The 23,067-nt window shown below is 46.6% G+C and overlaps 1 long non-coding RNA gene across 5 annotated transcripts; it reads right to left on the minus strand.

Moving 5' to 3' along the window:
- Positions 1-3,414: 3,414 nt before the first annotated feature.
- On the minus strand, positions 3,415-5,449 carry LOC130386707 (uncharacterized). Of its 5 annotated transcripts, XR_008896175.1 has the most exons (6): positions 5,362-5,449; positions 4,626-4,683; positions 4,304-4,354; positions 3,892-3,953; positions 3,725-3,805; positions 3,415-3,510 (listed from the first exon to the last, which is right to left on the minus strand). It is a non-coding gene; the product is annotated as an uncharacterized LOC130386707 (long non-coding RNA). The 5 variants fall into 5 exon arrangements; XR_008896174.1 differs by having other exon boundaries at positions 3,725-3,953; XR_008896176.1 differs by having other exon boundaries at positions 3,725-4,225.
- Positions 5,450-23,067: the final 17,618 nt, after the last annotated feature.

Raw genomic sequence — 23,067 nt, forward strand, 5'->3', positions numbered from 1 at the left:
TGTGTTGTGTGTGTGTGTGTGTGGTGTGTGTGTGTGTGTGTGTGTGTGTGTGGTGTGTGTGTGTGTGTGTGTGTGTGTGTGTGTGCGTCATCATCATCTAGGAAAGCAGAACCACTGCGCTAGCTTGTGGGGGAGAACAGGAAGTCTCGTTCACGAAGCAAAAGTTAAGCGTTAAACCCAAACCACAGTCACTTGGAGGCACTTCTCTCTTTATGGAGACAAAGAACAACACTTTATAAACCAGTCTGATAAAAACCATTATAAAGGGAGTCCAAAGAATATAAAAATAAAAGGCTTTCTATTCTATTCTATTTCTATTCTAAAAATGTTAAAATTGACCATCAATCAATAATTCAAATACATTTGACATTAGAAATATAGTCTTTGCAAAATCTGCTAAGTTAACCTGATGGAAGATCTTAAAAGTCTTCCTTTCATGGTTAATCAAGATCAACTTTAAGAAGCCCAAGAAAATGTAGCATTTGGATTATAGTTGAGTAGGCTACATGAATATAAATCACCAAAACAGTGTGTGTGTTTATATATACTTGTGTGTGTAGTCCGTGCGTGTGTGTGTTCACATCTGCGTGTGTGTGTTCATATCTGAGTAAGTGTGTGTGTTCATATCTGCGTGTGTGTGGTGTGTGTGTGTGTGTGTGTGTGTGTGTGTGTGTGTGTGGTGTGTGTGTGTCATAGATGCGGGTGTACATGTGTATATTTGAGTGTTTATAATAAGGTGTGTGTGTGCACGTGGCGCGTGTTCATATGTACGTGAGTGTGTGTGTTCATATATACGTTTGTTTGTTTGTGTTCATATACGTGTGTGTGTGTGTGTATATGTGTTTGTATTCCTGTATAGGCCTATGTGTTTGTGTATGTGTTTATACATGCGTCTGTGCATGCGCGCATGTTTATATATGTGTGTCTTTATTAGGGCTGGCAGTTTAACGTTATTAACAGCATTAACGCAAACCAATTTTAACTGCGTTCATTTTTTTAACGCGCGATTAACGCTCTTTTGGCTTGCCAAACGTTGTAGTTGTTTCACCTGCTGTCTAGCAACAACTAGTCACATTAGAAAAACTACAACACCATACCAGATCTAGCTACACCGGAAACAAAACAACAAGAACGCCGCACAAACTTGTTGGGGCAAGCAAGGATACGGAGCGGGTGAAAAACTCCTTTAAAGTGTCTGTGTGTTTGTGTGTCACTCTGTTCAAGCCTGATTTTTTAGACTGGGACCTGGGGTTATACCACGAACCTCGCTGAACATACCCAGGCTTTCTTGGGGAAACCTGGCTCGACAGCCGCAACTCGCAGTCAGAGTTAAATGGTTCCGCGACGCTCACTTTAGATTCAATTAGTTGAACCAGGTTTTCCGCTTTAGGTTCAATGCGCGTTCACAAAAGGGGCGTTTCTCGCGTCATTTGACTCTCTCTTATGCAAAATCAATCGATCGAGAGCGGTGTATTTCACCCAAGGCGAGCAGTGTATTATTATGAACTCCTACGAGGAATTCAAAGTTCAAATCACAGCCAAGGGGAACACGGTTGCCCATAATATGGCTAGGGTGGCGTGCTGGCAAAAAATAGCCGACCGTGTTAATTCGAAAGTGAAAAGATTCTGCATATTGTCTGAAAAATATCATGCATCATCATGCCTTTTATCCCCATAGATGTGTTGCCAGCACGCTCCTACGAACATGGGGCCGAGTCAAAAATAAATATTAAAATATTATTCAATGCGGGAAGTTGTAAGCATCCATTTGAATAATTTCAGGTGAATCTAGCCTATGATTTGCAATGACCATAGGCTCCAACCTTTAGTCACATGTTGTTTACCTGTAGCAAATAAAAAGAAAACCCAAATGAATACGACTGGGAGGGGGACCGCTCCACCGCCCTTCACCACTTCGGAGGAGCTGGCTCTCGCCAATAACGAAGGTCTGCCGATGATGGTGGAAGGGGGGATGACCTCTGACCCCACTGCCTCGACTTCCAAGGCGTTTGTAATGAGTATGTATTCATGTATTGGCAATGGACATAAATAATTGTCATGCTAATCAAATGTGAAATGATTGAGTGTAAATTAATTGTGTCATTTTTAGTTTAAGGTACAAACATTATTTTGGAGGAGCCGCCGACAATCCATCTCCAATCAGAGGTATATAACTATCAAAACAAAGTATCACGTATTCATCTAAATGTTTAATTTTTGGGATGAATGTCCTATAATAGGTTTCCCTGATTCTTGCAGGAGACTGTCGGCCTGTGACTCCAGGGCGACTATGGCAATATCATCCGACTGCAGACACAAATGGGCGTTCCCGTGTCGTGGGCGTTCTCGTTCACGCAGACTAAAGCGCCCCCCCGGCGTTCTCGTGTGATGGGCGTTTTCGTCTACGCAGGCTGGAACGCCCCGTTCTTCTTCGTCGATCTAGTAGCATTGGCAGCATAGAACTGACGTTAGCGCCCCCTTCTTTTCGATCTCGTAATACGGGTACGTTAGCCAGCTGGGCCTACAGAATGTTGGCTTACATTTATGTGTCGGATCTCGGCCCAAACTTTGCATCAAACTTGATGCAACACGATCATTACAGGGAGGCTCCATGATCTCATGTTCATTATCTTCTGGGTTAGTATAGGTAGGGTATTAGGTATAAGTGAGATGTTTGATATAGTTGTTTAAGAATATGCCCAAATTAAATAATTAATAGATTAAAATAACACTTGGGACATTATGCAGTTCAAATCCAGTTACCAGACACTATGAAGGCTCAAACAGTAGGCCATTTGACTCCAAGTGTTCACTTACTTTTCCATTGAATGTTTTCAATAAAGACAAAATACAGTAATTGCTCTGTAACAATTAACCTTACAACATACATCGTAGGCACAAATGTATGTTATATACATCGTATAGCATTTGTCACAAAAACAAAAAAGAAAGGAGTAATAAAATACCAGCATTTCTGGGCAGATACATTTACTACAGTAGTATGTACATTTACAAATGAAAGGGATTGCAAAAATGACGTCCCAAATAAAACGAAAAAGGAGTAATAAAAGAACATTATGCTAGGCAGACATCTTTTATGACAAACCTGCCATATGCAACGTGCCTCAGTACCAGGGGTGCGCTTGGCCAATTCTTCTTTTTTGAGAAGCCTTTGAGGCGTAGCGCAAGGCCACTGACACAGCCTGCATTGTTGTAAATCTTTCTAACCGTTATGTAGATGAGATTGTCTTTATTAAGCTTAATGTCCCCTGCCAAACTGTCATTTATATATATGGAATGATGGAGAGGCTTGATTAGTTCTCGGAATGTGTTTGAAACCCTGTTGAACACGCCAAGCATCGCCATGTACAGTCTCAGCGTCTCTTGTACAATTTACTGAAGGACTTAGGTGGTAAGAATGGCCTGTCCTCTGTTGTGCCAGATTGGAGCGTGTGGCTGAGATGGGGAGATGGAGAGGGTGAGCTTGGTGTGCCAGCTAGTCCTGCAGGGCTAGAGAGAGCGAGAGAGCCGAAAAAGAGTGAAGTAGAGCGAGAGAGAGGGAGAGAAACAGGGATTATAATCAACCTTCAATTCAATCACACAAGCCCAGACCAACACAACCCACACCATTAAACAAAAAGGCAATCACTGATCGATCAAAAGTCTGAGAAAGAGCAAGAGAGAATATACGTAAATAGAAAAGTATTGACATAGTATGCAATACCTTTCACTGCTTAGTGATTGGAAGGTGTAACTGAGATGGGGAGATGGAGAGGGTGAGAAGGAGCCAGCTAGTTCTGCAGGGCTAGAGACAGAGAGACAAGTGTATTGGCTACGATCTTCGTGAGCACCAAAAATAAGTAAATAGCAACATGGACACAGTATATAAACCTTTCAAGCATAAAGGTCTCCAACAGCTGTCCAACCACCACCTCCTGATAGAGCATGTCCCCCTGAAAAGTAAAGTTATGCTTTAAATGACTTCATAGCCTAATACAAATCCATGTTACAGTACTGTTTAGCAGTGTAAATTATTGTGAAGATGTAGCCATCTCCTCCCGTAAGTGCAGTGCCTGAAGACAAATAATGTGTATGACCTATGATGCATGTTAATTGTAGCCTCCAGTAAGGATGACTAGATTATTAAAAGCCTTATATTTCATGCTACACATCTGATTGAGATGACTGAAATCATATTGCTTTTGAGGGTAGAATACATTGCGTACTGAAATTAACATACAAATGAGTTAGTTGTTTTGCAAACTAGTCATCAGTCATCATTTCTGAAAATAATGCATCTCACCATCAGCATAAACACCCCACAGCTGTTGCTCTGATACTGGTGAGGTGCGTCCTGTGGTGGTAAAAGGGGAATGTGATTTGTCAATGATTCTTATTAGTATATAATGCCTATAAACTATAAAGTGATATCCACCCTCATTTTGTAGCTACATACAAAAAGTGCACAATGCACTTTGAACAAGCATTTAGCAGCAACCAGGGCCCATCAGCGTCACATAGGAACACTTCATTAAATCATAATAAACAATCTAGAGGCCTGCCTGTCTACCAGTGAATGCTACTCTACGAGATGCAATGAATCGTGCGCCAGCCACACGTTTTACCTCGTCAGCCAAGTAAAGTCCCTTCCATGGTCCATTGGACAAAGCATGTGCCAGGGTACTGAAAAGGTTTGGAAGACGTGTAAGTTGCAATTCATATGCATCATCATCAACACGCATTCAGTACACACTAAGCTTCGATTTCACCCAAGGGTGAATTAAAAGTACATGTTTTCCTAAACGTTGGTCATCAACGAGGTAATAAAGTAGTAACTAAGGGCACATCTGTCATCTGTTTTTCAGAGTGCTAACGATCTTTATTCATTCGTTGCGCCGCGACCGAACTGACAGAATTCTCTGATATGCCATGCAGGTAAAGCATACTAGTTAGTTTAGACGTACTAGTACGTTACATGCCACAGTTTAATCCGATGCGTGTGTCACCACAACGAAGCAGAGTGGCCGCGATTCATGCCCTCTTACCGTGCCAGCTGACACCTTAACATCCAACTTAACAATGTACTTTGGTAAATGTTAACCTCACAGTAAAATAATCGGCAAAGCCTTCGCTGCAAACTTTTACCCTCTAACCTACAAACCGTCTTAAACGTTGCTGATTTTCTGGCTATTATTGCTACGTTTATGGACGAGATAGCATAGCATTCGCTGCTACAGAACCATGCTTGTCACGAGTATTTACATCGGATTCGAATTCGGATACAAGGATACCACAGCTTATCTGTGATTTAAATGAGAATACTTCACAGCCAATGTTGTCAAATCACAATATCATACTTACTGACATAATCTCTCATCATAACCCTTTCGTTTTTCTGGAAAGTTACTACGAGGTAAAACCGCCAAAAAAGGAAGGGTAGCATACCCAGCATGCCTGCGAAACTCACTCACCTCTTCTTGATTGATCGATGAAACCATAGGATGAGAAAAAGCTACAGGAACGCCTGATGGGCGTTTTTGTGTCATGACGGAAACGCCCGATGGGCGTTTTTGTGTCATGACGGGAACCGCCCAAGCCTGCAGCTGGACCCTTCTCGACTATGGAGGGGATTTTTCTTAACAATTCTCACAGCTATAATATGAATTTGTAGAAGATAAAAAAGCCTAGGCCTAATTGTGTCACTGACATAGCAGTTATGTAAGGGATAATGGACAACACGGCGCTTGACTATCCAAGGTTAATGTACGTTGAACGTGTGGGGCCAACATTGAACCTGAAACACAGACACACTGCGCAACAGTAAATGCACGGCTCCTTGTGTAGCATTGCCTACATACGGTCCAACAAGGACAATCAAATAACGAATAACCTCTGAGAGTCTGTATCTATCATAAAGAAAGACTATCGTCAGACAATGCCAAGGATCGGTTCCGTCCCGAAAAAACCCTCTGTCTCCGAAGAGATGCCTGTACGATAAGTGCGCCGAGGTCCACGGGAACACCCACAAATGGTGACGTCATTGTCGGACAAGGGGGCTAGGAAGCTGTGCGCGACGATTTAAAATAGCCGATCTCCGGGTAGACTAAGCTGAAAACCTGCTCCCGACCAAGTTTGGTTGCGAGCATAAGTCACCATGGTGATACAGCGACGCTAAAAGAGATCGACTTTCGTGGTCCAGCTAACCCAGGCTTTGCGCTCAACATACCTCGCTAACCCTCTAATCGAGCTTCGTAGTACAGGCCCCAGGTGTTGTTTGTCTGCAATAACTCTGCCTCCAGCAACAGGATTGGTGGAAACGTATGAAGTGAATGAAAATAAAAGCCCAGTTCACCAGATCTGAGGTCTGAGGTAATTAACCACCTGGAACTTGGTGCGTTTTCCTGGAGCTCCGAGGACGGCAGGACGGGTGTTTACCTGGTCGATAAGACTCTGAACCCAGAACCTAAACCAGACATCCTAAACACAGACCCTGAAACCCAGAACCCATTGGCGTCACTATGCTGTTTTATTCGGGGCTAAAGCCCCAGATATTATTTAATTAGCCCTGAGTATAATTTCTGGGTGAAATAAATAAAAAAAATTACAAATATTTATAAGTAGCCTAGCCTAGATAGTCACATATGGCAAGAGAATGAACAGTTTAAAAATATAACCTGTTACCACGTCAAGGGAATTAACCTCTCCTATCCCCAGTCAGATCCGTGTGTGTACGTGTGTAAGGTCTGTCTCACTTGTATTCATTTTACTCTGAAATAACTTGAAATGGAACTTAAGGTGTTGGGGATGAGCAGCACAGCAGTCAGGCAGCTATTTAAAGCTATGATAAACTGTGTGTTTTGTTTATTTAGGGAAAGCATTATGAAAAAAATGTGCATGCAAAATAATTGCATTTTCCCTCTGGCCTAAGCCCCGGATGTTTATGAAACTTAGAAACACCCCTGTTCTTTTACTGTAAAGGAGATAGGCCTATTTAAGTCACTATTTGAGGCATCAAATGAAATTAGACAATCAAGCACTTACATCACAATCATTTATTTGACACATATATACACACACTATATATCTGTACATCTATATAGTCTGTATAGTATAGATATAGCTCTGGATATACCACCATCCAGGTTGCCCATCAGTTTGTGGAGGGAGGATATTAGCACACACACAACAGTGGAGTCTCCATCACCTCTTCATCAGTGTGTGGAGGGAGGATATGACCACACACACAACAGTGGAGTCTCCATCACCTCTTCATCAGTGTGTGGAGGGAGGATATGACCACACACACAACAGTGGAGTCTCCATCACCTCTTCATCAGTGTGTGGAGGGAGGATATGACCACACACACAACAGTGGAGTCTCCATCACCTCTTCATCAGTGTGTGGAGAGAGGATATGACCACACACACAACAGTGGAGTCTCCATCACCTCTTCATCGGTGTGTGGAGGGAGGATATGACCACACACACAACAGTGGAGTCTCAATCCGTGTGTCTAAAGTAAGTTTGGTTTTCATAAGTCCTATCATTACTAGTCCCATCTTTGTCCACTGGGTGGCGCTTTAGAGACTGATTCAACTTGTGCTCCAGCAGGTGCTCTGTGTGGAGAAGCTTTAAGGTAGAACCTTAACACTAACTTAACCTCTTTGTTATTCACTTTATGTCCCCTCTTTGTGGTTCCAGTCTTTACTAAAGGCCTTAGCTGTTCAACCCCATAACAGCAAGTTAATGAATAACTAATATCTCTGACAATTTGACCCAGTTATAAGATCACCTGAAGTAACTGATTAACTAATATCACAGACTATTGAGCCCAGTTGTAAGATAAGCTAATGAATAACTTATATGTATGACTGTAGGAGCCAATTCCTTTGCATCGTGTGTGTGTGTGTGTGTGTGTGTGTGTGTGTGTGTGTGTGTGTGTGTGTGTGTGTGTGTGTGTGTGTGTGTGTGTGTGTGTCTGTGTGTGTGTGTGTGTGTGTGTGTGTGTGTGTGGTGTGTGTGTGTGTGTGTGTGTGTGTGCATGGCCTTGTACTAACCTATTTAAATGGCATTCAAATAGGTGGCATGAATATATATCTCAAACATTGCAGGTATATCAAATGTAGATCAGTGAGGTACTCAGGGATTAAAATCAACTTGTGAATTTATTAATTCAACTGATTTAAAAAATACATAGTTTGCTACATGTGTTACATGTGTAAGATGAGCCATGCATAATCAAATAAAACAAATCCCTATACCACACACATGGGTTACATAAAGAGGTGACTTGCATGAGCATAATGACCATCACTTCTACTGAGACAATCACCATGTCTTCAAACAATTGACAACAATAGCACTGTCTGTGATCGTGGAATCCATTCATACACCAGGCAGTGTTTGACTTTAACTATAGCATCAACTAGTTAACTTTAACCTATAAGTCAAGTCAGAACTCAGGTCCAGACAGTGGTTTGTTACCAGTAGAGCTCTGGTCCAGACAGTGGTTTGTTACCAATAGAGCTCTGGTCCAGACAGTGGTTTGTTACCAGTAGAGCTCTGGTCCACACAGTGGTTTGTTACCAGTAGAGCTCTGGTCCAGACAGTGGTTCGTTACCAGTAGAGCTCTGGTCCAGACAGTGGTTCGTTACCAGTAGAGCTCTGGTCCAGACAGTGGTTCGTTACCAGTAGAGCTCCGGTCCAGACAGCGGTTTGTTACCAGTAGAGCTCTGGTCCACACAGTGGTTTGTTACCAGTAGAGCTCTGGTCCAGACAGTGGTTTGTTACCAGTAGAGCTCTGGTCCAGACAGTGGTTTGTTACCAGTAGAGCTCTGGTCCAGACAGTGGTTTGTTACCAGTAGAGCTCTGGTCCAGACAGTGGTTTGTTACCAGTAGAGCTCTGGTCCAGACAGTGGTTGTTACCAGTAGAGCTCTGGTCCAGACAGTGGTTTGTTACCAGTAGAGCTCTGGTCCAGACAGTGGTTTGTTACCAGTAGAGCTCTGGTCCAGACAGTGGTTTGTTACCAGTAGAGCTCCGGTCCAGACAGTGGTTTGTTACCAGTAGAGCTCTGGTCCAGACAGTGGTTTGTTACCAGTAGAGCTCTGGTCCAGACAGTGGTTTGTTACCAGTAGAGCTCTGGTCCAGACAGTGGTTTGTTACCAGTAGAGCTCTGGTCCAGACAGTGGTTTGTTACCAGTAGAGCTCTGGTCCAGACAGTGGTTTGTTACCAGTAGAGCTCCGGTCCAGACAGTGGTTTGTTACCAGTAGAGCTCAGGTCCAGACAGTGGTTTGTTACCAGTAGAGCTCTGGTCCAGACAGTGGTTCGTTACCAGTAGAGCTCTGGTCCAGACAGTGGTTCGTTACCAGTAGAGCTCTGGTCCAGACAGTGGTTCGTTACCAGTAGAGCTCCGGTCCAGACAGCGGTTTGTTACCAGTAGAGCTCTGGTCCACACAGTGGTTTGTTACCAGTAGAGCTCTGGTCCAGACAGTGGTTTGTTACCAGTAGAGCTCTGGTCCAGACAGTGGTTTGTTACCAGTAGAGCTCTGGTCCAGACAGTGGTTTGTTACCAGTAGAGCTCTGGTCCAGACAGTGGTTTGTTACCAGTAGAGCTCTGGTCCAGGACAGTGGTTGTTACCAGTAGAGCTCTGGTCCAGACAGTGGTTTGTTACCAGTAGAGCTCTGGTCCAGACAGTGGTTTGTTACCAGTAGAGCTCTGGTCCAGACAGTGGTTTGTTACCAGTAGAGCTCTGGTCCAGATCAGTGGTTTGTTACCAGTAGAGCTCTGGTCCAGACAGTGGGTTTGTTACCAGTAGAGCTCTGGTCCAGACAGTGGTTTGTTACCAGTAGAGCTCTGGTCCAGACAGTGGTTTGTTACCAGTAGAGCTCCGGTCCAGGACAGTGGTTTGTTACCAGTAGAGCTCTGGTCCAGACAGTGGTTTGTTACAGTAGAGCTCCGGTCCAGACAGTGGTTTGTTACCAGTAGAGCTCAGGTCCAGACAGTGGTTTGTTACCAGTAGAGCTTTGGTCCAGACAGTGGTTTGTTACCAGTAGAGGCTCTGGTCCAGACAGTGGTTTGTTACCAATAGAGCTCTGGGTCCAGACAGTGGTTTGTTACCAGTAGAGCTCTGGTCCACACAGTGGTTTTGTTACCAGTAGAGCTCTGGTCCAGACAGTGGTTCGTTACCAGTAGAGCTCTGGTCCAGACAGTGGTTCGTTACCAGTAGAGCTCTGGTCCAGACAGTGGTTCCGTTACCAGTAGAGCTCCGGTCCAGACAGTGGTTTGTTACCAGTAGAGCTCTGGTCCACACAGTGGTTTGTTACCAGTAGAGCTCTGGTCCAGACAGTGGTTTGTTACCAGTAGAGCTCTGGTCCAGACAGTGGTTTGTTACCAGTAGAGCTCTGGTCCAGACAGTGGTTTGTTACCAGTAGAGCTCTGGTCCAGACAGTGGTTTGTTACCAGTAGAGCTCTGGTCCAGACACGTGGTTTGTTACCAGTAGAGCTCTGGTCCAGACAGTGGTTTGTTTCCAGTAGAGCTCTGGTCCAGACAGTGGTTTGTTACAGTAGAGCTCTGGTCCAGACAGTGGTTTGTTACCAGTGAGAGCTCTGGTCCAGACAGTGGTTTGTTACCAGTAGAGCTCTGGTCCAGACAGTGGTTTGTTACACAGTAGAGCTCTGGTCCAGACAGTGGTTTGTTACCAGTAGAGCTCTGGTCCAGACAGTGGTTTGTTACCAGTAGAGCTCCGGTCCAGACAGTGGTTTGTTACCAGTAGAGCTCCGTATCCAGACAGTGGTTTGTTACCAGTAGAGCTCTGGTCCAGACAGTGGTTTGTTACCACAGTAGAGCTCTGGTCCAGACAGTGGTTTGTTACCAGTAGAGCTCTGGTCCAGACAGTGGTTTGTTACCAGTTAGAGCTCTGGTCCAGACAGTGGTTTGTTACCAGTAGAGCTCTGGTCCAGACAGTGGTTTGTTACCAGTAGAGCTCTGGTCCAGACAGTGGTTTGTTACCAGTAGAGCTCTGGTCCAGACAGTGGTTTGTTACCAGTAGAGCTCTGGTCCAGACAGTGGTTTGTTACCAGTAGAGCTCTGGTCCAGACAGTGGTTTGTTACAGTAGAGCTCTGGTCCAGACAGTGGTTTGTTACCAGTAGAAGCTCTGGTCCAGACAGTGGTTTGTTACCAGTAGAGCTCCGGTCCAGGACAGTGGTTTGTTACCAGTAGAGCTCCGTTCCAGACAGTGGTTTGTTACCAGTAGAGCTCTGGTCCCAGACAGTGGTTTGTTACCAGTAGAGCTTGGGTCCAGACAGTGGTTTGCTACCAGTAGAGCTCTGTTCCAGACAGTGGTTTGTTACCAGTAGAGCTCAGGTCCAGACAGTGGTTTGTTACCAGTAGAGCTTTGGTCCAGACAGTGGTTGTTACCAGTAAGAGCTCTGGTCCAGACAGTGGTTTGTTACCAATAGAGCTCTGGTACAGACAGTGGTTTGTTACCAGTAGAGCTCTGTGTCCACACAGTGGTTTGTTACCAGTAGAGCTCTGGTCCAGACAGTGGTTCGTTACCAGTAGAAGCTCTGGTCCAGACAGTGGTTCGTTACCAAGTAGAGCTCTGGTCCAGGACAGTGGTTCGTTACCAGTAGAGCTCCGGTCCAGACAGTGGATTTGTTACCAGTAGAGCTCTGGTCCACACAGTGGTTGTTACCAGTAGAGCTCTGGTCCAGACAGTGGGTTTGTTACCAGTAGAGCTCTGGGTCCAGACAGTGGGTTTTTGTTACCAGTAGAGCTCTGGTCCAGGACAGTGGTTTGTTACCAGTAGAGCTCTGGTCCAGACAGTGGTTGTTACCAGTAGAGCTCTGGTCCAGGACAGTGGTTTGTTACCAGTAGAGCTCGGTCCAGACAGTGGTCTTGTTACCAGTAGAAGCTCTGGTCCAGACAGTGGTTTTGTTACCAGTAGAGCTCTGGTCCAGACAGTGGTTTGTTACACAGTAGAGCTCTGGTCCAGACAGTGGTTTGTTACCAGTAGAGCTCTGGTCCAGACAGTGGTTTGGTACCAGTAGAGCTCTGGTCCAGACAGTGGTTTGTTACCAGTAGAGCTCTGGTCCAGACAGTGGTTTGTTACCAGTAGAGCTCTGTCCAGACAGTGGTTTGTACCAGTCGAGCTCCGGTCTCCAGACAGTGGTTTGTTACCAGTAGAGCTCCGTTCCAGACAGTGGTTTGTTACCAGTAGAGCTCTGGTCCAGACAGTGGTTTGTTACCAGTAGAGCTCTGGTCCAGACAGTGGTTTGTTACCCAGTAGAGCTCTGGTCCAGACAGTGGTTTGTTTACCAAGTTAGAGCTCTGGTCCAGACAGTGGTTTGTTACCAGTAGAGCTCCGGTCCAGACAGTGGTTTGTTACCAGTAGAGCTCCGTTCCAAGACAGTGGTTTGTTACCAGTAGAGCTCTGGTCCAGACAGTGGTTTGTTACCAGTAGAGCTTGGGTCCAGACAGTGGTTTGCTACCAGTAGAGCTCTGGTCCAGACAGTGGTTTGTTACCAGTAGAGCTCAGGTCCAGACAGTGGTTTGTTACCAGTAGAGCTTTGGTCCAGACAGTGGTTTGTTACCAGTAGAGCTCTGGTCCACACAGTGGTTTGTTACCAATAGAGCTCTGGTCCAGACAGTGGTTTGTTACCAGTAGAGCTCTGGTCCACACAGTGGTTTGTTACCAGTAGAGCTCTGGTCCAGACAGTGGTTCGTTACCAGTAGAGCTCTGGTCCAGACAGTGGTTCGTTACCAGTAGAGCTCTGGTCCAGACAGTGGTTCGTTACCAGTAGAGCTCCGGTCCAGACAGTGGTTTGTTACCAGTAGAGCTCTGGTCCACACAGTGGTTTGTTACCAGTAGAGCTCTGGTCCAGACAGTGGTTTGTTACCAGTAGAGCTCTGGTCCAGACAGTGGTTTTGTTACCAGTAGAGCTCTGGTCCAGACAGTGGTTTGTTACCAGTAGAGCTCTGGTCCAGACAGTGGTTTGTTACCAGTAGAGCTCTGGTCCAGACAGTGGTTTGTTACCAGTAGAGCTCTGGTCCAGACAGTGGTTTGTTACCAGTAGAGCTCTGGTCCAGACAGTGGTTTGTTACCAGTAGAGCTCTGGTCCAGACAGTGGTTTGTTACCAGTAGAGCTCTGGTCCAGACAGTGGTTTGTTACCAGTAGAGCTCTGGTCCAGACAGTGGTTGTTACCAGTAGAGCTCTGGTCCAGACAGTGGTTTGTTACCAGTAGAGCTCTGGTCCAGACAGTGGTTTGTTACCAGTAGAGCTCTGGTCCAGACAGTGGTTTGTTACCAGTAGAGCTCTGGTCCAGACAGTGGGTTGTTACCAGTAGAGCTCTGGTCCAGACAGTGGTTTGTTACCAGTAGAGCTCTGGTCCAGACAGTGGTTTGTTACCAGTAGAGCTCCGGTCCAGACAGTGGTTTGTACCAGTAGAGCTCCGGTTCCAGACAGTGGTTTGTTACCAGTAGAGCTCTGGTCCAGACAGTGGTTTGTTACCAGTAGAGCTCTGGTCCAGACAGTGGTTTGTTACCAGTAGAGCTCTGGTCCAGACAGTGGTTTGTTACCAGTAGAGCTCTGGTCCAGACAGTGGTTTGTTACCAGTAGAGCTCCGGTCCAGACAGTGTTTGTTACCAGTAGAGCTCCGTTCAGACAGTGGTTTGTTACCAGTAGAGCTCTGGTCCAGACAGTGGTTTGTTACCAGTAGAGCTTGGGTCCAGACAGTGGTTTGCTACCAGTAGAGCTCTGGTCCAGACAGTGGTTTGTTACCAGTAGAGCTCAGGTCCAGACAGTGGTTTGTTACCAGTAGAGCTTTGGTCCAGACAGTGGTTTGTTACCAGTAGAGCTCTGGTCCACACAGTGGTTTGTTACCAATAGAGCTCTGGTCCACACAAGTGGTTGTTACCAGTAGAGCTCTGGTCCACACAGTGGTTTGTTACCAGTAGAGCTCTGGTCCAGACAGTGGTTTGTTACCAGTAGAGCTCTGGTCCAGACAGTGGTTCGTTACCAGTAGAGCTCTGGTCCAGACAGTGGTTTGTTACCAGTAGAGCTCCGGTCCAGACAGTGGTTTGTTACCAGAGAGCTCTGGTCCACACAGTGGTTTGTTACCAGTAGAGCTCTGGTCCCAGACAGTGGTTTGTTACCAGTAGAGCTCTGGTCCAGACAGTGGTTTGTACCAGTAGAGCTCTGGTCCAGACAGTGGTTTGTTACCAGTAGAGCTCTGGTCCAGACAGTGGTTTGTTACCAGTAGAGCTCTGGTCCAGACAGTGGTTTGTTACCAGTAGAGCTCTGGTCCAGACAGTGGTTTGTTACCAGTAGAGCTCTGGTCCAGACAGTGGTTTGTTACCAGTAGAGCTCTGGTCCAGACAGTGGTTTGTTACCAGTAGAGCTCTGGTCCAGACAGTGGTTTGTTACCAGTAGAGCTCTGGTCCAGACAGTGGTTTGTTACCAGTAGAGCTCTGGTCACAGGACAGTGGTTTGTTACCAGTAGGAGCTCTGGTCCAGACAGTGGTTGTTACCAGTAGAGCTCCGGTCCACACAGTGGTTTGTTACCAGTAGAGCTCCGTTCCAGACAGTGGTTTGTTACCAGTAGAGCTCTGTCCAGGACAGTGGTTTGTTACCAGTAGAGCTCTGGTCCAGACAGTGGTTTGTTACCAGTTAGAGCTCTGGTCCAGACAGTGGTTTGTTACCAGTAGAGCTCTGGTCCAGACAGTGGTTTGTTACCAGTAGAGCTCTGGTCCAGACAGTGGTTGTTACCAGGTAGAGCTCTGGTCCAGACAGTGGTTTGTTACCAGTAGAGCTCTGGTCCAGACAGTGGTTTGTTACCAGTAGAGCTCTGGTCCAGACAGTGGTTTGTTACCAGTAGTAGCTCTGGTCCAGACAGTGGTTTGTTACCAGTAGAGCTCTGGTCCAGACAGTGGTTTGTTACCAGTAGAGCTCTGGTCCCGACAGTGGTTTGTTACCAGTAGAGCTCCGGTCCAGACAGTGGTTTGTTACCAGTAGAGCTCCGTTCCAGACAGTGGTTTGTTACCAGTAGAGCTCTGGTCCAGACAGTGTTTGTTACCAGTAGAGCTTGGGTCCAGACAAGTGGTTTGCTACCAGTAGAGCTCTGGTCCAGACAGTGGTTTGTTACCAGTAGAGCTCAGGTCCAGACAGTGGTTTGTTACCAGTAGAGCTTTGGTCCAGACAGTGGTTTGTTACCAGTAGAGCTCTGGTCCAGACAGTGGTTTGTTACCAATAGAGCTCTGGTCCAGACAGTGGTTTGTTACCAGTAGAGCTCTGGTCCACACAGTGGTTTGTTACCAGTAGAGCTCTGGTCCAGACAGTGGTTCGTTACCAGTAGAGCTCTGGTCCAGACAGTGGTTCGTTACCAGTAGAGCTCTGGTCCAGACAGTGGTTCGTTACCAGTAGAGCTCCGGTCCAGACAGTGGTTTGTTACCAGTAGAGCTCTGGTCCACACAGTGGTTTGTTACCAAGTAGCTCTGGTCCAGACAGTGGTTTGTTACCAGTAGAGCTCTGGTCCAGACAGTGGTTTGTTACCAGTAGAGCTCTGGTCCAGACAGTGGTTTGTTACCAGTAGAGCTCTGGTCCAGACAGTGGTTTGTTACAGTAGAGCTCTGGTCCAGACAGTGGTTTGTTACCAGTAGAGCTCTGGTCCAGACAGTGGTTTGTTACCAGTAGAGCTCTGGTCCAGACAGTGGTTTGTTACCAGTAGAGCTCTGGTCCAGACAGTGGTTTGTTACCAGTAGAGCTCTGGTCCAGACAGTGGTTTGTTACCAGTAGAGCTCTGGTCCAGACAGTGGTTTGTTACCAGTAGAGCTCTGGTCCAGACAGTGGTTTGTTACCAGTAGAGCTCTGGTCCAGACAGTGGTTTTGTTACCAGTAGAGCTCTGGTCCAACTGGTTGTTACCAGGAGAGCGCTGGTCCAGACAGTGGTTTGTTACAGTAGAGCTCCGTCCAGACAGTGGTTTGTGTTTACCAGTAGAGGCTCGTTCCCAGACAGTGTTTGTTACCAGTAGAGCTCTGTCCATACAGTGGTTTTTTTACCATTAGAGCGCTGGCCAGCAGTGGTTTGTTACAATAGAAGCTCTTGTCCAGACAGTGGTTTGTTACCAGTAGAGCTCTGGTCCAGACAGTGGTTTGTTACCAGTAGAGCTCCGGTACCAGACAGTGGTTTGTTTACAGTAGAGCTCCGTTCCCGACAGTGGTTTGTTAACCAGTAGACTCTGGTCCAGACAGTGTTGTTACCAGTAGAAGCTGGGGTCAGACAGTGGTTTTGCTACCAGAGAAGCTCTGGTCCAGACAGTGGTTTGTTTACCAGCAGAGCTCAGGTACAGACCAGTGGTTTGTTACCAGTAGAGCTTTGGGTCCCAGACAGTGGTTTGTTACAGTAGAGCATCCTGGTCCCACAGTGTTTTGTTACAATAGCTCTGGTCAACAGTGGTTTGTTACCAATAGAGCTCTGGTCCGACAGTGGTTTGTTACCAGTAGAGCTCTGGTCCACACAGTGGTTTGTTACCAGTAGAGCTCTGGTCCAGACAGTGGTTCGTTACCAGTAGAGCTCTGGTCCAGACAGTGGTTCGTTACCAGTAGAGCTCTGGTCCAGACAGTGGTTCGTTACCAGTAGAGCTCCGGTCCAGACAGTGGTTGTTACCAGTAGAGCTCTGGTCCACACAGTGGTTTGTTACCAGGTAGAGCTCTGGTCCAGACAGTGGTTTGTTACCAGTAGAGCTTGGGTCCAGACAGTGGTTTGTTACCAGTAGAGCTCTGGTCCAGACAGTGGTTTGTTACCAGTAGAGCTCTGGTCCAGACAGTGGTTTGTTACCAGTAGAGCTCTGGTCCAGACAGTGGTTTGTTACCAGTAGAGCTCTGGTCCAGACAGTGGTTTGTTACCAGTAGAGCTCTGGTCCAGACAGTGGTTTGTTACCAGTAGAGCTCTGGTCCAGACAGTGGGTTTGTACCAGTAGAGCTCTGGTCCAGACAGTGGTTTGTTACCAGTAGAGCTCTGGTCCAGACAGTGGTTTGTTACCAGTAGAGCTCTGGTCCAGACAGTGGTTTGTTACCAGTAGAGCTCTGGTCCAGACAGTGGTTGGTTACCAGTAGAGCTCTGGTCCAGACAGTGGTTTGTTACCAGTAGAGCTCTGGTCCAGACAGTGGTTTGTTACCAGTAGAGCTCTGGTCCAGACAGTGGTTTGTTACCAGTAGAGCTCTGGTCCAGACAGTGGTTTGTTACCAGTAGAGCCTCTGGTCCAGGACAGTGGTTTGTTACCAGTAGAGCTCCGGTCCAGACAGTGGTTTGTTAACCAGTAGAGCTCCGTTCCAGACAGTGGTTTGTTACCAGTAGAGCTCTGGTCCAGACAGTGGTTTGTTACCAGTAGAGCTCTGGTCCAGACAGTGGTTTGTACCAGTAGAGCTCTGGTCCAGACAGTGGTTTGTTACCAGTAGAGCTCTGGTCCAGACAGTGGGTTGTTACCAGTAGAGCTCCGGTCCAGACAGTGGTTTGTTACCAGTAGAGCTCCGTTCCAGACAGTGGTTTGTTACCAGTAGAGCTCTGGTCCAGACAGTGGTTTGTTACCAGTAGAGCTTGGGTCCAGACAGTGGTTTGCTACCAGTAGAGCTCTGGTCCAGACAGTGGTTTGTTACCAGTAGAGCTCAGGTCCAGACAGTGTTTGTTACCAGTAGAGCTTTGGTCCAGACAGTGGTTTGTTACCAGTAGAGCTCTGGTCCACACAGTGGTTTGTTACCAATAGAGCTCTGGTCCAGACAGTGGTTTGTTACCAGTAGAGCTCTGGTCCACACAGTGGTTTGTTACCAGTAGAGCTCTGGTCCAGACAGTGGTTTGTTACCAGTAGAGCTCTGGTCCAGACAGTGGTTCGTTACCAGTAGAGCTCTGGTCCAGACAGTGGTTCGTTACCAGTAGAGCTCCTGGTCCAGACAGTGGTTTGTTACCAGTAGAGCTCTGGTCCACACAGTGGTTTGTTACCAGTAGAGCTCTGGTCCAGACAGTGGTTTGTTACCAGTAGAGCTCTGGTCCAGACAGTGGTTTGTTACCAGTAGAGCTCTGGTCCAGACAGTGGTTTGTTACCAGTAGAGCTCTGGTCCAGACAGTGGTTTGTTACCAGTAGAGCTCTGGTCCAGACAGTGGTTTGTTACCAGTAGAGCTCTGGTCCAGACAGTGGTTGGTTACCAGTAGAGCTCTGGTCCAGACAGTGGTTTGTTACCAGTAGAGCTCTGGTCCAGACAGTGGTTTGTTACCAGTAGAGCTCTGGTCCAGACAGTGGTTTGTTACCAGTAGAGCTCTGGTCCAGACAGTGGTTTGTTACCAGTAGAGCTCTGGTCCAGACAGTGGTTTGTTACCAGTAGAGCTCTGGTCCAGACAGTGGTTTGTTACCAGTAGAGCTCTGGTCCAGACAGTGGTTTGTTACCAGTAGAGCTCCGGTCCAGACAGTGGTTTGTTACCAGTAGAGCTCCGTTCCAGACAGTGGTTTGTTACCAGTAGAGCTCTGGTCCAGACAGTGGTTTGTTACCAGTAGAGCTCAGGTCCAGACAGTGGTTTGTTACCAGTAAAGCTTTGGTCCAGACAGTGGTTGTTACCAGTAGAGCTCCCGTCCAGACAGTGGTTTGTGACCAGTAGAGCTCTGGTCCAGACAGTGGTTTGTTACCAGTAAAGCTTTGGTCCAGACAGTGGTTTGTTACCAGTAGAGCTCCCGTCCAGACAGTGGTTTGTGACCAGTAGAGCTCTGGTCCAGACAGTGGTTTGTTACCAGTAGAGCTCTGGTCCAGACAGTGGTTTGTTACCAGTAGAGCTCTGGTCCAGACAGTGGTTTGTTACCAGTAGAGCTTTGGTCCAGACAGTGGTTTGTTACCAGTAGAGCTCCCGTCCAGACAGTGGTTTGTTACCAGTACTTGTTACCAGTAGAGAAACCGTACGGATTCCGTGCGGTTTGGCAAGAATTCCGTACGGAATCCATACGGTTTTGAATGACTAATAGCCGCGGCTATTAGTCATTCACTCCAGCTATTAGTTATTCACTCCGGCTATTAGTTATTCACTCCGGCTATTAGGTATGCAGAACGAGCCCCTCCCTCTTCTTTGCTTGACCACTAAGTTTGAAGGCTGTCTAACCAATCAGTGAAGAGAAATACCAGACTAAAGTAACGCATTGTCGAGACTAACGCATTGTGCCTCCATGTTTCGCCGTAACATAAAGCTGTGTTGTCTTTACTAGTTTCACTACAATGTAATGACCACTAGCTAGTGGAAAATACATTTGTGTCTAGTACAGTGATATATTTGTATATGTTAGGCTATATATTGAGATGGCAGTGTGCATTGAGTAGGCCATTGAGTAGGCCATAACATCACAATATTTCATGGATGCAAGCAAGCCAAGACAATCAATCTATATCTATAGCCTACATGCCAACACACGCACACACACACACACACACACACACACACACACACACACACACACACACACACACACACACACACACACACACACACACACACACACACACACACACACACACACACACACACACACAAACCCACACACGCACACACTTTAAACACTGGTAAAGCAATAGGAGCCTGCATTGGTCAAAGTTGTTGGGATGCACGTTATTTTATAACAGGCAGGGGCAAAGTTGTGCATTACAATGCAAACACGACAATAATTGGCACGTTCTTGCGCACTCAGAAGAACATGAACTGAATAAATGCCAGGTATATAGCATATCGGAGACGGGCACACAATCAGTGCATTTGCAAATGAGAGCCTGCAGTATGACCGATCTTGTGACATTATTTAACCAGCTAATACGATCAGACAGACACATCATTGATCACATATAAGCCCACAACAAGCCCAACATCACCTCGGCAGGTGCGCTCTCTCTCGCACATTCACACAATCACTCCAACTCCAAGGCTAGGCTGTTTCACTAAGACCACAAACAACCACAACTAACCAGCCTACATATCCACAACAATGCGCAACAATCAGTTCATTGCGTATCTTCTGTTTGGCGCACATGGCTAAAAAAATACTTCACTACAAGTAGGCTATAAGTCCTCCAAATAATTCAGCAGAATTGCATTACCTTTGCATTACCTGCCTATGCCACAAGCATAGGCAGCAGTAGTCATTATGCGCTAAAATGGTCCCTGCCAGTGTTTTTCTATTCTGATGTTTGTGGATGAATCTTTCAGCTACAGCTTTGTTACATTTCCTTGCGATGGTTTGCTGGTTTAATACAGCAATACATCAAATGATGTAAGATGATGTGTCCGTTGCGTGGCTGTCATGTGAGAGCCGTATACGCATTTTAAAAACACCTGTAATCAGCGTGACTATGACTTTCCGAGCGGATCATGGGGGGCTCTTCAATCATTTATTTTTCAGGATTTTCTACCGTCATCCTCCAGTTTATCGCAAACATCTGGAGATAAGTCGGTTTAATTAAATACTCAAGTGAAATACAAGTGTACCTCCAAATTGCACTTATTGTACAGTACTTCGGTAAGGGCATTTACAATCCATCACTAAAGTTTTGATAGAGTATTCTGATTCAGCGGATTTAAAATGTATTTGTATAATCTTCACAAATCTTGCAGCAATGCAATGTTAATATATCATCATGGGAAATGAGTATTCTGATTCAGCGCATTTACTATTTATTTGTATAATCTTCACAACTCACAGCAATGAAATGTTAATTTATCATCATGGGAAATAGCATATAAACAAGCTTCATAAAAATTCATTTCTAAGCAGTAGGCCTACTACATATTTCTCAACGTAAACATCATGACCATAAGCTATCCCAAAGTTTTCACACCTTTCACACAGTAGGGCAGCATTAGTCATACATAATTAACAACACATCAAAGAAACTTTATTGAGGGATAGCAGTGAAAAAAACATCTGCGTCTTGGGTAAAGTTGGGCTATGCTTAATGTGAGGAGCAGGGCCCGATTGGAAGGAAGCCCATTCAGGACGAAGTTGACCTGGAGAAGGCAGCTGCAGGCAGATGAAGATGGGGGGGCTCTACTTCTTATTACCACAACAGGAACAGAACGCAGCCAAGCCAATGAATTCAGCCAAGTCACTGAGAAGTCTGTCTGTAACATTTGGAAGATACAGTTCAACCATGTAGGACTTTTGTAATTCCCCATTGTACTTTACAGAGATAGAGCACTTTGTTGCAGTCAGACATTTGTTTTTGTTTACCTTTAACATAGTGAGTCTGGAACACAATAGTTTGACCTGGCTTGGTGGAAAGCCCACTCACCACGTCAAGGTGCAGGTCATGAGTGGGAAAAAAGGTGTGTGTGTGTGTGTGTGTGTGGGGGCACTCCAAGCGTCCTTCCCTGTGTGTGTGTGTGTGTGTGTGTGTGTGTGTGGGGGCACTCCAAGCGTCCTTCCCTGTGTGTGTGTGTGTGTGTGGGGGCACTCCAAGCGTCCTTCCCTGTGTGTGTGGGGGCACTCCAAGCGTCCTTCCCTGTGTGTGTGTGGGGCACTCCAAGCGTCCTTCCCTGTGTGTGTGTGGGGGCACTCCAAGCGTCCTTCCCTGTGTGTGTGTGGGGGAGCACTCCAAGCGTCCTTCCCTGTGTGTGTGTGTGTGTGTGGGGGCACTCCAAGCGTCCTTCCCTGTGTGTGTGTGTGTGTGTGTGTGGGGGCACTCCAAGCGTCCTTCCCTGTGTGTGTGTGTGTGGGGGCACTCCAAGCGTCCTTCCCTGTGTGTGTGTGTGTGTGTGTGTGTGTGGGGGCACTCCAAGCGTCCTTCCCTGTGTGTGTGGGGGCACTCCAAGCGTCCTTCCCTGTGTGTGTGTGGGGCACTCCAAGCGTCCTTCCCTGTGTGTGTGTGGGGGGCACTCCAAGCGTCCTTCCCTGTGTGTGTGTGGGGGAGCACTCCAAGCGTCCTTCCCTGTGTGTGTGTGTGTGTGTGTGTGTGTGTGTGGTGTGGGGGCACTCCAAGCGTCCTTCCCTGTGTGTGTGTGTGTGTGTGTGGGGGCACTCCAAGCGTCCTTCCCTGTGTGTGTGTGTGTGGGGGCACTCCAAGCGTCCTTCCCTGTGTGTGTGTGGGGGCACTCCAAGCGTCCTACCCTGTGTGTGTGTGTGGGGGCCCTCCAAGCGTCCTTCCCTGTGTGTGTGGGGGCACTCCAAGCGTCCTTCCCTGTGTGTGTGTGTGTGGGGCACTCCAAGCGTCCTTCCCTGTGTGTGTGTGTGTGTGTGTGTGTGGGGGCACTCCAAGCGTCCTTCCCTGTGTGTGTGGGGCACTCCAAGCGTCCTTCCCTGTGTGTGTGTGGGGCACTCCAAGCGTCCTTCCACGGGGTTGGGCACCTTCCTCCATGGCCTCCTTAAATCGATTGTACTCCGGATACACCGGTAGCCTGAGGACCAGGGAACAGGTATTGGCCGTGGGGAAAAGGGCCGGTCCATCTTCCTCATGGAGGAATTCAAGCCGGGGTCCGATGGGAAAACCCACAGCAGGAATCCTTTTGAGGCCCGTGGCAAACGCCAGAACCGCCCCCAGGGTGAGACTCGTATCTCCATCTGTTAGTACATAAGAGATAACTTGTAAGAACAACCGCATGTGAACATTAACAGGAATTTTACACTGCCTGACATGTGCCAATCTTTCGTCGTCCTTAGTTAAGACAAGATATACTTTATTAATCTCAGCAGAGAAATGTAGGTTATGTTTTATGTTGGTTTAGGTTGCATTTCTCAGATCACAATAGAAATGTTCAAAAGTCCTTGTTTAACCCTAAGTGTGCACTAATAGTGCCATTCTTTCGAAAAAAATATAAAATGTGTTATGCTGGTTCTGTCACAATCGGTTCACTATAATTCCCTATGCAGTGCTGTATTTACAGGTATGCCTAGGTTCACAAATCAAATAGTAAATATTTTTCATGTGTGCATTTGTTCATTCATGCAGAGCTGTAAACAGTCTTGTATTTTTCCTTTGTGTATTGTGACCCATTATTGTTTGTGAAGACTTAACTTCTACAGGATGCCCCTTTATATCCATTCATGAT

This window comes from Gadus chalcogrammus, chromosome 7 (assembly GCF_026213295.1).
Source record: "Gadus chalcogrammus isolate NIFS_2021 chromosome 7, NIFS_Gcha_1.0, whole genome shotgun sequence".
Classification (NCBI taxonomy): Eukaryota; Metazoa; Chordata; class Actinopteri; order Gadiformes; family Gadidae; genus Gadus; species Gadus chalcogrammus.